The 7,500-nt window shown below is 54.6% G+C and overlaps 3 non-coding genes across 3 annotated transcripts in view; all 3 read left to right on the top strand.

Moving 5' to 3' along the window:
- Positions 1-3,308: 3,308 nt before the first annotated feature.
- LOC126305295 (small subunit ribosomal RNA) lies at positions 3,309-5,201 on the top strand. The gene has a single exon (XR_007553365.1). It is a non-coding gene; the product is annotated as a small subunit ribosomal RNA (ribosomal RNA).
- A 361-nt stretch (positions 5,202-5,562) lies between these two features.
- On the top strand, positions 5,563-5,717 carry LOC126305455 (5.8S ribosomal RNA). The gene has a single exon (XR_007553506.1). It is a non-coding gene; the product is annotated as a 5.8S ribosomal RNA (ribosomal RNA).
- A 188-nt stretch (positions 5,718-5,905) lies between these two features.
- LOC126305375 (large subunit ribosomal RNA) overlaps positions 5,906-7,500 on the top strand; it is a 4,222-nt gene continuing 2,627 nt past the window's right edge. Inside the window, exon 1 of the ribosomal RNA XR_007553436.1 lies at positions 5,906-7,500. This exon is cut by the window's right edge and continues 2,627 nt beyond it. This is a non-coding gene — a ribosomal RNA (large subunit ribosomal RNA).

Genomic DNA, 7,500 nt, shown 5'->3' with positions numbered 1-7,500 from the left:
CCACATTATCGCTTAACCTAACTGTGGCTGTACCACATTATCGCTTAACCTAACTGTGGCTGTACCACATTATCGCTTAACCTAACTGTGGCTGTACCACATTATCGCTTAACCTAACTGTGGCTGTACCACATTATCGCTTAACCTAACTGTGGCTGTACCACATTATCGCTTAACCTAACTGTGGCTGTACCACATTATCGCTTAACCTAACTGTGGCTGTACCACATTATCGCTTAACCTAACTGTGGCTGTACCACATTATCGCTTAACCTAACTGTGGCTGTACCACATTATCGCTTAACCTAACTGTGGCTGTACCACATTATCGCTTAACCTAACTGTGGCTGTACCACATTATCGCTTAACCTAACTGTGGCTGTACCACATTATCGCTTAACCTAACTCTGGTTGTACCACATTATCCCTTAACCTAACTCAAGTTGTCCCTTAACCTAACTCAAGTTGTCCCTTAACCTAACTCAAGTTGTCCCTTAACCTAACTCAAGTTGTCCCTTAACCTAACTCAAGTTGTCCCTTAACCTAACTCAAGTTGTCCCTTAACCTAACTCAAGTTGTCCCTTAACCTAACTCAAGTTGTCCCTTAACCTAACTCAAGTTGTCCCTTAACCTAACTCAAGTTGTCCCTTAACCTAACTCAAGTTGTCCCTTAACCTAACTCAAGTTGTCCCTTAACCTAACTCAAGTTGTCCCTTAACCTAACTCAAGTTGTCCCTTAACCTAACTCAAGTTGTCCCTTAACCTAACTCAAGTTGTCCCTTAACCTAACTCAAGTTGTCCCTTAACCTAACTCAATTTGTCCCTTAACCTAACTCAATTTGTCCCTTAACCTAACTCAATTTGTCCCTTAACCTAACTCAATTTGTCCCTTAACCTAACTCAATTTGTCCCTTAACCTAACTCAATTTGTCCCTTAACCTAACTCAATTTGTCCCTTAACCTAACCCACGTTGTCCCTTAACCTAACTCAATTTGTCCCTTAACCTAACTCAATTTGTCCCTTAACCTAACTCAATTTGTCCCTTAACCTAACTCAATTTGTCCCTTAACCTAACCCACGTTGTCCCTTAACCTAACTCAATTTGTCCCTTAACCTAACCCACGTTGTCCCTTAACCTAACCCACGTTGTCCCTTAACCTAACCCACGTTGTCCCTTAACCTAACCCACGTTGTCCCTTAACCTAACCCACGTTGTCCCTTAACCTAACCCACGTTGTCCCTTAACCTAACCCACGTCGTCCCTTAACCTAACCCACGTCGTCCCTTAACCTAACCCACGTCGTCCCTTAACCTAACCCACGTTGTCCCTTAACCTAACCCACGTTGTCCCTTAACCTAACCCACGTTGTCCCTTAACCTAACCCACGTTGTCCCTTAACCTAACCCACGTTGTCCCTTAACCTAACCCACGTTGTCCCTTAACCTAACCCACGTTGTCCCTTAACCTAACCCACGTTGTCCCTTTGCCTAACATAGTTCACTGCTCGGAATCTCTGGTGTCGTTGTTATCCTCATGTAGATGTCTTGCGAGTGTTGCTTACTTTCCACATATTCCCGCTATCCACTGTCAATTGTACTGCAATAGGACTATATCGCCGCCCCCCCCCCTCTGTCCCCCTCTTTGTGTCTCTGTCCTCTCAAGCTGGTCGGTCTGGCGTTTGAGTGTTAAATGAGCCTCGCAGCTGTTCAGTTGCATTCAGATGTCGACGCCCTCAGTGTACGTCGTGGTATGGTCTGTGTCCATTGTCCGCTGATGTCGTACGCGTAACCCACACGCTGTACCGATCATCGGTCGTTACGTACAGAGTGAAGTAGTGTGATACGTGTGACCGTACGCTGGCTGTGCCCAACGGTGTCGAATCTCAATTTCCATATGTTGTGCTCGATGCTACTTGTCTCGTCTCCCAATAACAGCTAGGTTGCACTGTGGTACGCCGTAGAGGCGTGTGGGAGGAACGTACGAACGCATTGTATGTCACCCTGGGTCGCTGGGGGTGGTGGTGCGGTGAGTCAGGTCAGGTCAGGTCAGGTCAGGTCAGGTCAGCGTGAGCCGTCTGATGTAGTGACGCGTGTATTCCGACTTTGTCGTATTGCCTCACACAAAGTGCTACCCTGGTGGACCGCGTTCCATATCTGGGACATGCCGCAGATGCCGGTTGACAGTGGATCGCGGAAGGGACATCGCATACGTGCGCGGGCCACCTTCCACGTGTTCTCTTCTGCACATGTCGCAGTGTGTATGTGGTCTGATGTAGCGTGTCGTGACACATGACATCCTGGCATGCAAGAATTGTTGAATTCGCAAATGTAGGTGGACATCTACGTTTACTGCCCAAGATACGCAAATGAACTGGAAATCCGTTGTTGAGCGGTTGTTCACGCTGGAGGTGAATCTGTGATGGCGACGATCGGTACAGCTATTAACCGGTTGTTTCAGCGGTACCCGCCACATCCACACACGTGACTAGGTCCATGTGGGTATGAAGCGATACGCGGCGGTGGCTTGGTGGGACTGTTCCCGGCCGGTGAAGGGGGGCCGCCCGGCGTGTTGGCCGCGCGCTGCGTGGGCGCACGCGCAACAGGCGGCTGGTGGGGGGCGCCGAGTGGCAGGAGCGCCAGCCGACGGGCCCGGCAGGCGGTGCAGCTACGCTGCGGCGCACCCTGCACGCGGCGCCTGGCGGCCAAAGTTGGTTCAGCCGAGCCCGGTGCGAAGCGCGGTGGACATCTGCAGTGTGCTGGTCTGATTGAGGACTGTGTGCGTTGAGGATGCGCCGCCGCCTGGCACTCGGCGCCGCGACGCCGTCTGCTGCTCGGTCGCCCCAGCGGTTCTCGCAGGTGGTTTGTATCGCAGTTGTGCGGACGTGTTGGCGCGTGCGCTGTGCTGGGAGAGTTCGCTTCTGCACCCAAGTGGGGCTTTGCCCTTGTGTGGCGCTGGCGTTGGAGCTGCCGGTCACCATAGGTGGCGCGTGTTGTCTCCCGCCGGCAATGCCACGACAGCACGCTCCCGGGCCTCTGTCGGCAGCGGCAAGCTCAGTTGGGAGCAAGGGTGTTCGCACTAAAACCGTCTACTCGCCTAACTCCGGGCGATTGCGCCTCTCTCGAAACCGACCAAGTACCTAGGACGGCGCTGCGCGCCGCCGGGACCTGAGAGGGTTTCGAGGTGTATCGTGCAGGGGAGCTCGGCCTCCTCCTGTTTGCAGAATAATTGAGCGGACGCTTGCGTGTTCGCGCGGGCCCCCGGGACACACTCCCGGGCGGCCGGCTGCTCAGCTCTAGTTGACGCAGCTCCCTGGTTGATCCTGCCAGTAGTCATATGCTTGTCTCAAAGATTAAGCCATGCATGTCTCAGTACAAGCCGCATTAAGGTGAAACCGCGAATGGCTCATTAAATCAGTTATGGTTCCTTAGATCGTACCCACGTTACTTGGATAACTGTGGTAATTCTAGAGCTAATACATGCAAACAGAGTCCCGACCAGAGATGGAAGGGACGCTTTTATTAGATCAAAACCAATCGGATTGGCTTGTCTGGTCCGTTTGCCTTGGTGACTCTGAATAACTTTGGGCTGATCGCACGGTCCTCGTACCGGCGACGCATCTTTCAAATGTCTGCCTTATCAACTGTCGATGGTAGGTTCTGCGCCTACCATGGTTGTAACGGGTAACGGGGAATCAGGGTTCGATTCCGGAGAGGGAGCCTGAGAAACGGCTACCACATCCAAGGAAGGCAGCAGGCGCGCAAATTACCCACTCCCGGCACGGGGAGGTAGTGACGAAAAATAACGATACGGGACTCATCCGAGGCCCCGTAATCGGAATGAGTACACTTTAAATCCTTTAACGAGTATCTATTGGAGGGCAAGTCTGGTGCCAGCAGCCGCGGTAATTCCAGCTCCAATAGCGTATATTAAAGTTGTTGCGGTTAAAAAGCTCGTAGTTGGATTTGTGTCCCACGCTGTTGGTTCACCGCCCGTCGGTGTTTAACTGGCATGTATCGTGGGACGTCCTGCCGGTGGGGCGAGCCGAAGGGGTGCTTTCGCGTCCCGAGGCGGACCCCGTTTAAATCCTACCAGGGTGCTCTTTGTTGAGTGTCTCGGTGGGCCGGCACGTTTACTTTGAACAAATTAGAGTGCTTAAAGCAGGCAAGCCCGCCTGAATACTGTGTGCATGGAATAATGGAATAGGACCTCGGTTCTATTTTGTTGGTTTTCGGAACCCGAGGTAATGATTAATAGGGACAGGCGGGGGCATTCGTATTGCGACGTTAGAGGTGAAATTCTTGGATCGTCGCAAGACGAACAGAAGCGAAAGCATTTGCCAAGTATGTTTTCATTAATCAAGAACGAAAGTTAGAGGTTCGAAGGCGATCAGATACCGCCCTAGTTCTAACCATAAACGATGCCAGCCAGCGATCCGCCGCAGTTCCTCCGATGACTCGGCGGGCAGCCTCCGGGAAACCAAAGCTTTTGGGTTCCGGGGGAAGTATGGTTGCAAAGCTGAAACTTAAAGGAATTGACGGAAGGGCACCACCAGGAGTGGAGCCTGCGGCTTAATTTGACTCAACACGGGAAACCTCACCAGGCCCGGACACCGGAAGGATTGACAGATTGATAGCTCTTTCTTGATTCGGTGGGTGGTGGTGCATGGCCGTTCTTAGTTGGTGGAGCGATTTGTCTGGTTAATTCCGATAACGAACGAGACTCTAGCCTGCTAACTAGTCGCGTGACATCCTTCGTGCTGTCAGCGATTACTTTTCTTCTTAGAGGGACAGGCGGCTTCTAGCCGCACGAGATTGAGCAATAACAGGTCTGTGATGCCCTTAGATGTTCTGGGCCGCACGCGCGCTACACTGAAGGAATCAGCGTGTCTTCCTAGGCCGAAAGGTCGGGGTAACCCGCTGAACCTCCTTCGTGCTAGGGATTGGGGCTTGCAATTGTTCCCCATGAACGAGGAATTCCCAGTAAGCGCGAGTCATAAGCTCGCGTTGATTACGTCCCTGCCCTTTGTACACACCGCCCGTCGCTACTACCGATTGAATGATTTAGTGAGGTCTTCGGACTGGTACGCGGCATCGACTCTGTCGTTGCCGATGCTACCGGAAAGATGACCAAACTTGATCATTTAGAGGAAGTAAAAGTCGTAACAAGGTTTCCGTAGGTGAACCTGCGGAAGGATCATTACCGACTAGACTGCATGTCTTTCGATGTGCGTGTCGTGTCGCGCAACACGCTACCTGTACGGCAGTGGCCGTGCGCCGCGTGCGGAACCACGCGTGCCTCTCAAAACTAGCGGAAGTGTTGTTGTTGTGTGGTACGAGCGCTGAAGCTCTGGAGCGGCTGGCCTGCGGTACCTGGCGCCTGGCGCCGGTTTTGAATGACGTTCGCCCGAGTGCCTGTCCGCTCCGGTGTGGAGCCGTACGACGCCCATCGGCTGTGAGGCCGTTGGACACAAAAAAATAGTGGAACAGGGGCCGTCAGACGCCTCAGTCCCGCAAATGCTACTGTCTTGAAAGAGACAGTGGGAGACTGAAAAGGAAAAGATCACCCAGGACGGTGGATCACTCGGCTCGTGGGTCGATGAAGAACGCAGCAAATTGCGCGTCGACATGTGAACTGCAGGACACATGAACATCGACGTTTCGAACGCACATTGCGGTCCATGGATTCCGTTCCCGGGCCACGTCTGGCTGAGGGTCGGCTACGTATACTGAAGCGCGCGGCGTTTGTCCCGCTTCGGAGACGTGGGAGTGTCGTGGTCGCCTGTGTGGCCGGCCGCGTCTCCTTAAACGTGCGATGCGCGCCCGTCGCCTGGCGGTTCGCATACCGGTACTTTCTCGGTAGCGTGCACAGCCGGCTGGCGGTGTGGCGTGCGACACCTCGTACAACGACCTCAGAGCAGGCGAGACTACCCGCTGAATTTAAGCATATTACTAAGCGGAGGAAAAGAAACTAACAAGGATTCCCCCAGTAGCGGCGAGCGAACAGGGAAGAGTCCAGCACCGAACCCCGCAGGCTGCCGCCTGTCGTGGCATGTGGTGTTTGGGAGGGTCCACTACCCCGACGCCTCGCGCCGAGCCCAAGTCCAACTTGAATGAGGCCACGGCCCGTAGAGGGTGCCAGGCCCGTAGCGGCCGGTGCGAGCGTCGGCGGGACCTCTCCTTCGAGTCGGGTTGCTTGAGAGTGCAGCTCCAAGTGGGTGGTAAACTCCATCTGAGACTAAATATGACCACGAGACCGATAGCGAACAAGTACCGTGAGGGAAAGTTGAAAAGAACTTTGAAGAGAGAGTTCAAAAGTACGTGAAACCGTTCTGGGGTAAACGTGAGAAGTCCGAAAGGTCGAACGGGTGAGATTCACGCCCATCCGGCCACTGGCCCCCGCCCTCGGCAGATGGGGCCGGCCGCCCGCGCGGAGCAATCCGCGGCGGGGTCGTGTCCGGTTGCCTTTCCACTCGCCGCGGGGTGGGGCCGTTCCGGTGTGCGGTGGGCCGCACTTCTCCCCTAGTAGGACGTCGCGACCCGCTGGGTGCCGGCCTACGGCCCGGGTGCGCAGCCTGTCCTTCCGCGGGCCTCGGTTCGCGTCTGTTGGGCAGAGCCCCGGTGTCCTGGCTGGCTGCTCGGCGGTATATCTGGAGGAGTCGATTCGCCCCTTTGGGCGCTCGGGCTCCCGGCAAGCGCGCGCGGTTCTTCCCGGATGACGGACCTACCTGGCCCGGCCCCGGACCCGCGCCGCTGTTGGCTCGGGATGCTCTCGGGCGGAATAATCGCTCCCGTCAGCGGCGCTTCAGCTTTGGACAATTTCACGACCCGTCTTGAAACACGGACCAAGGAGTCTAACATGTGCGCGAGTCATTGGGCTGTACGAAACCTAAAGGCGTAATGAAAGTGAAGGTCTCGCCTTGCGCGGGCCGAGGGAGGATGGGGCTTCCCCGCCCTTCACGGGGCGGCGGCCTCCGCACTCCCGGGGCGTCTCGTCCTCATTGCGAGGTGAGGCGCACCTAGAGCGTACACGTTGGGACCCGAAAGATGGTGAACTATGCCTGGCCAGGACGAAGTCAGGGGAAACCCTGATGGAGGTCCGTAGCGATTCTGACGTGCAAATCGATCGTCGGAGCTGGGTATAGGGGCGAAAGACTAATCGAACCATCTAGTAGCTGGTTCCCTCCGAAGTTTCCCTCAGGATAGCTGGTGCTCGTACGAGTCTCATCCGGTAAAGCGAATGATTAGAGGCCTTGGGGCCGAAACGACCTCAACCTATTCTCAAACTTTAAATGGGTGAGATCTCCGGCTTGCTTGATATGCTGAAGCCGCGAGCAAACGACTCGGATCGGAGTGCCAAGTGGGCCACTTTTGGTAAGCAGAACTGGCGCTGTGGGATGAACCAAACGCCGAGTTAAGGCGCCCGAATCGACGCTCATGGGAAACCATGAAAGGCGTTGGTTGCTTAAGACAGCAGGACGGTGGCCATGGAAGTCGGAATC

The sequence above is a fragment of the Schistocerca gregaria genome, unplaced genomic scaffold (genome assembly GCF_023897955.1).
Source record: "Schistocerca gregaria isolate iqSchGreg1 unplaced genomic scaffold, iqSchGreg1.2 ptg000310l, whole genome shotgun sequence".
NCBI classification, from domain to species: Eukaryota; Metazoa; Arthropoda; class Insecta; order Orthoptera; family Acrididae; genus Schistocerca; species Schistocerca gregaria.
The sequence above is the reverse complement of the archived record's forward strand: the minus strand, read 5'-3'. Positions and strand labels throughout refer to the sequence as shown.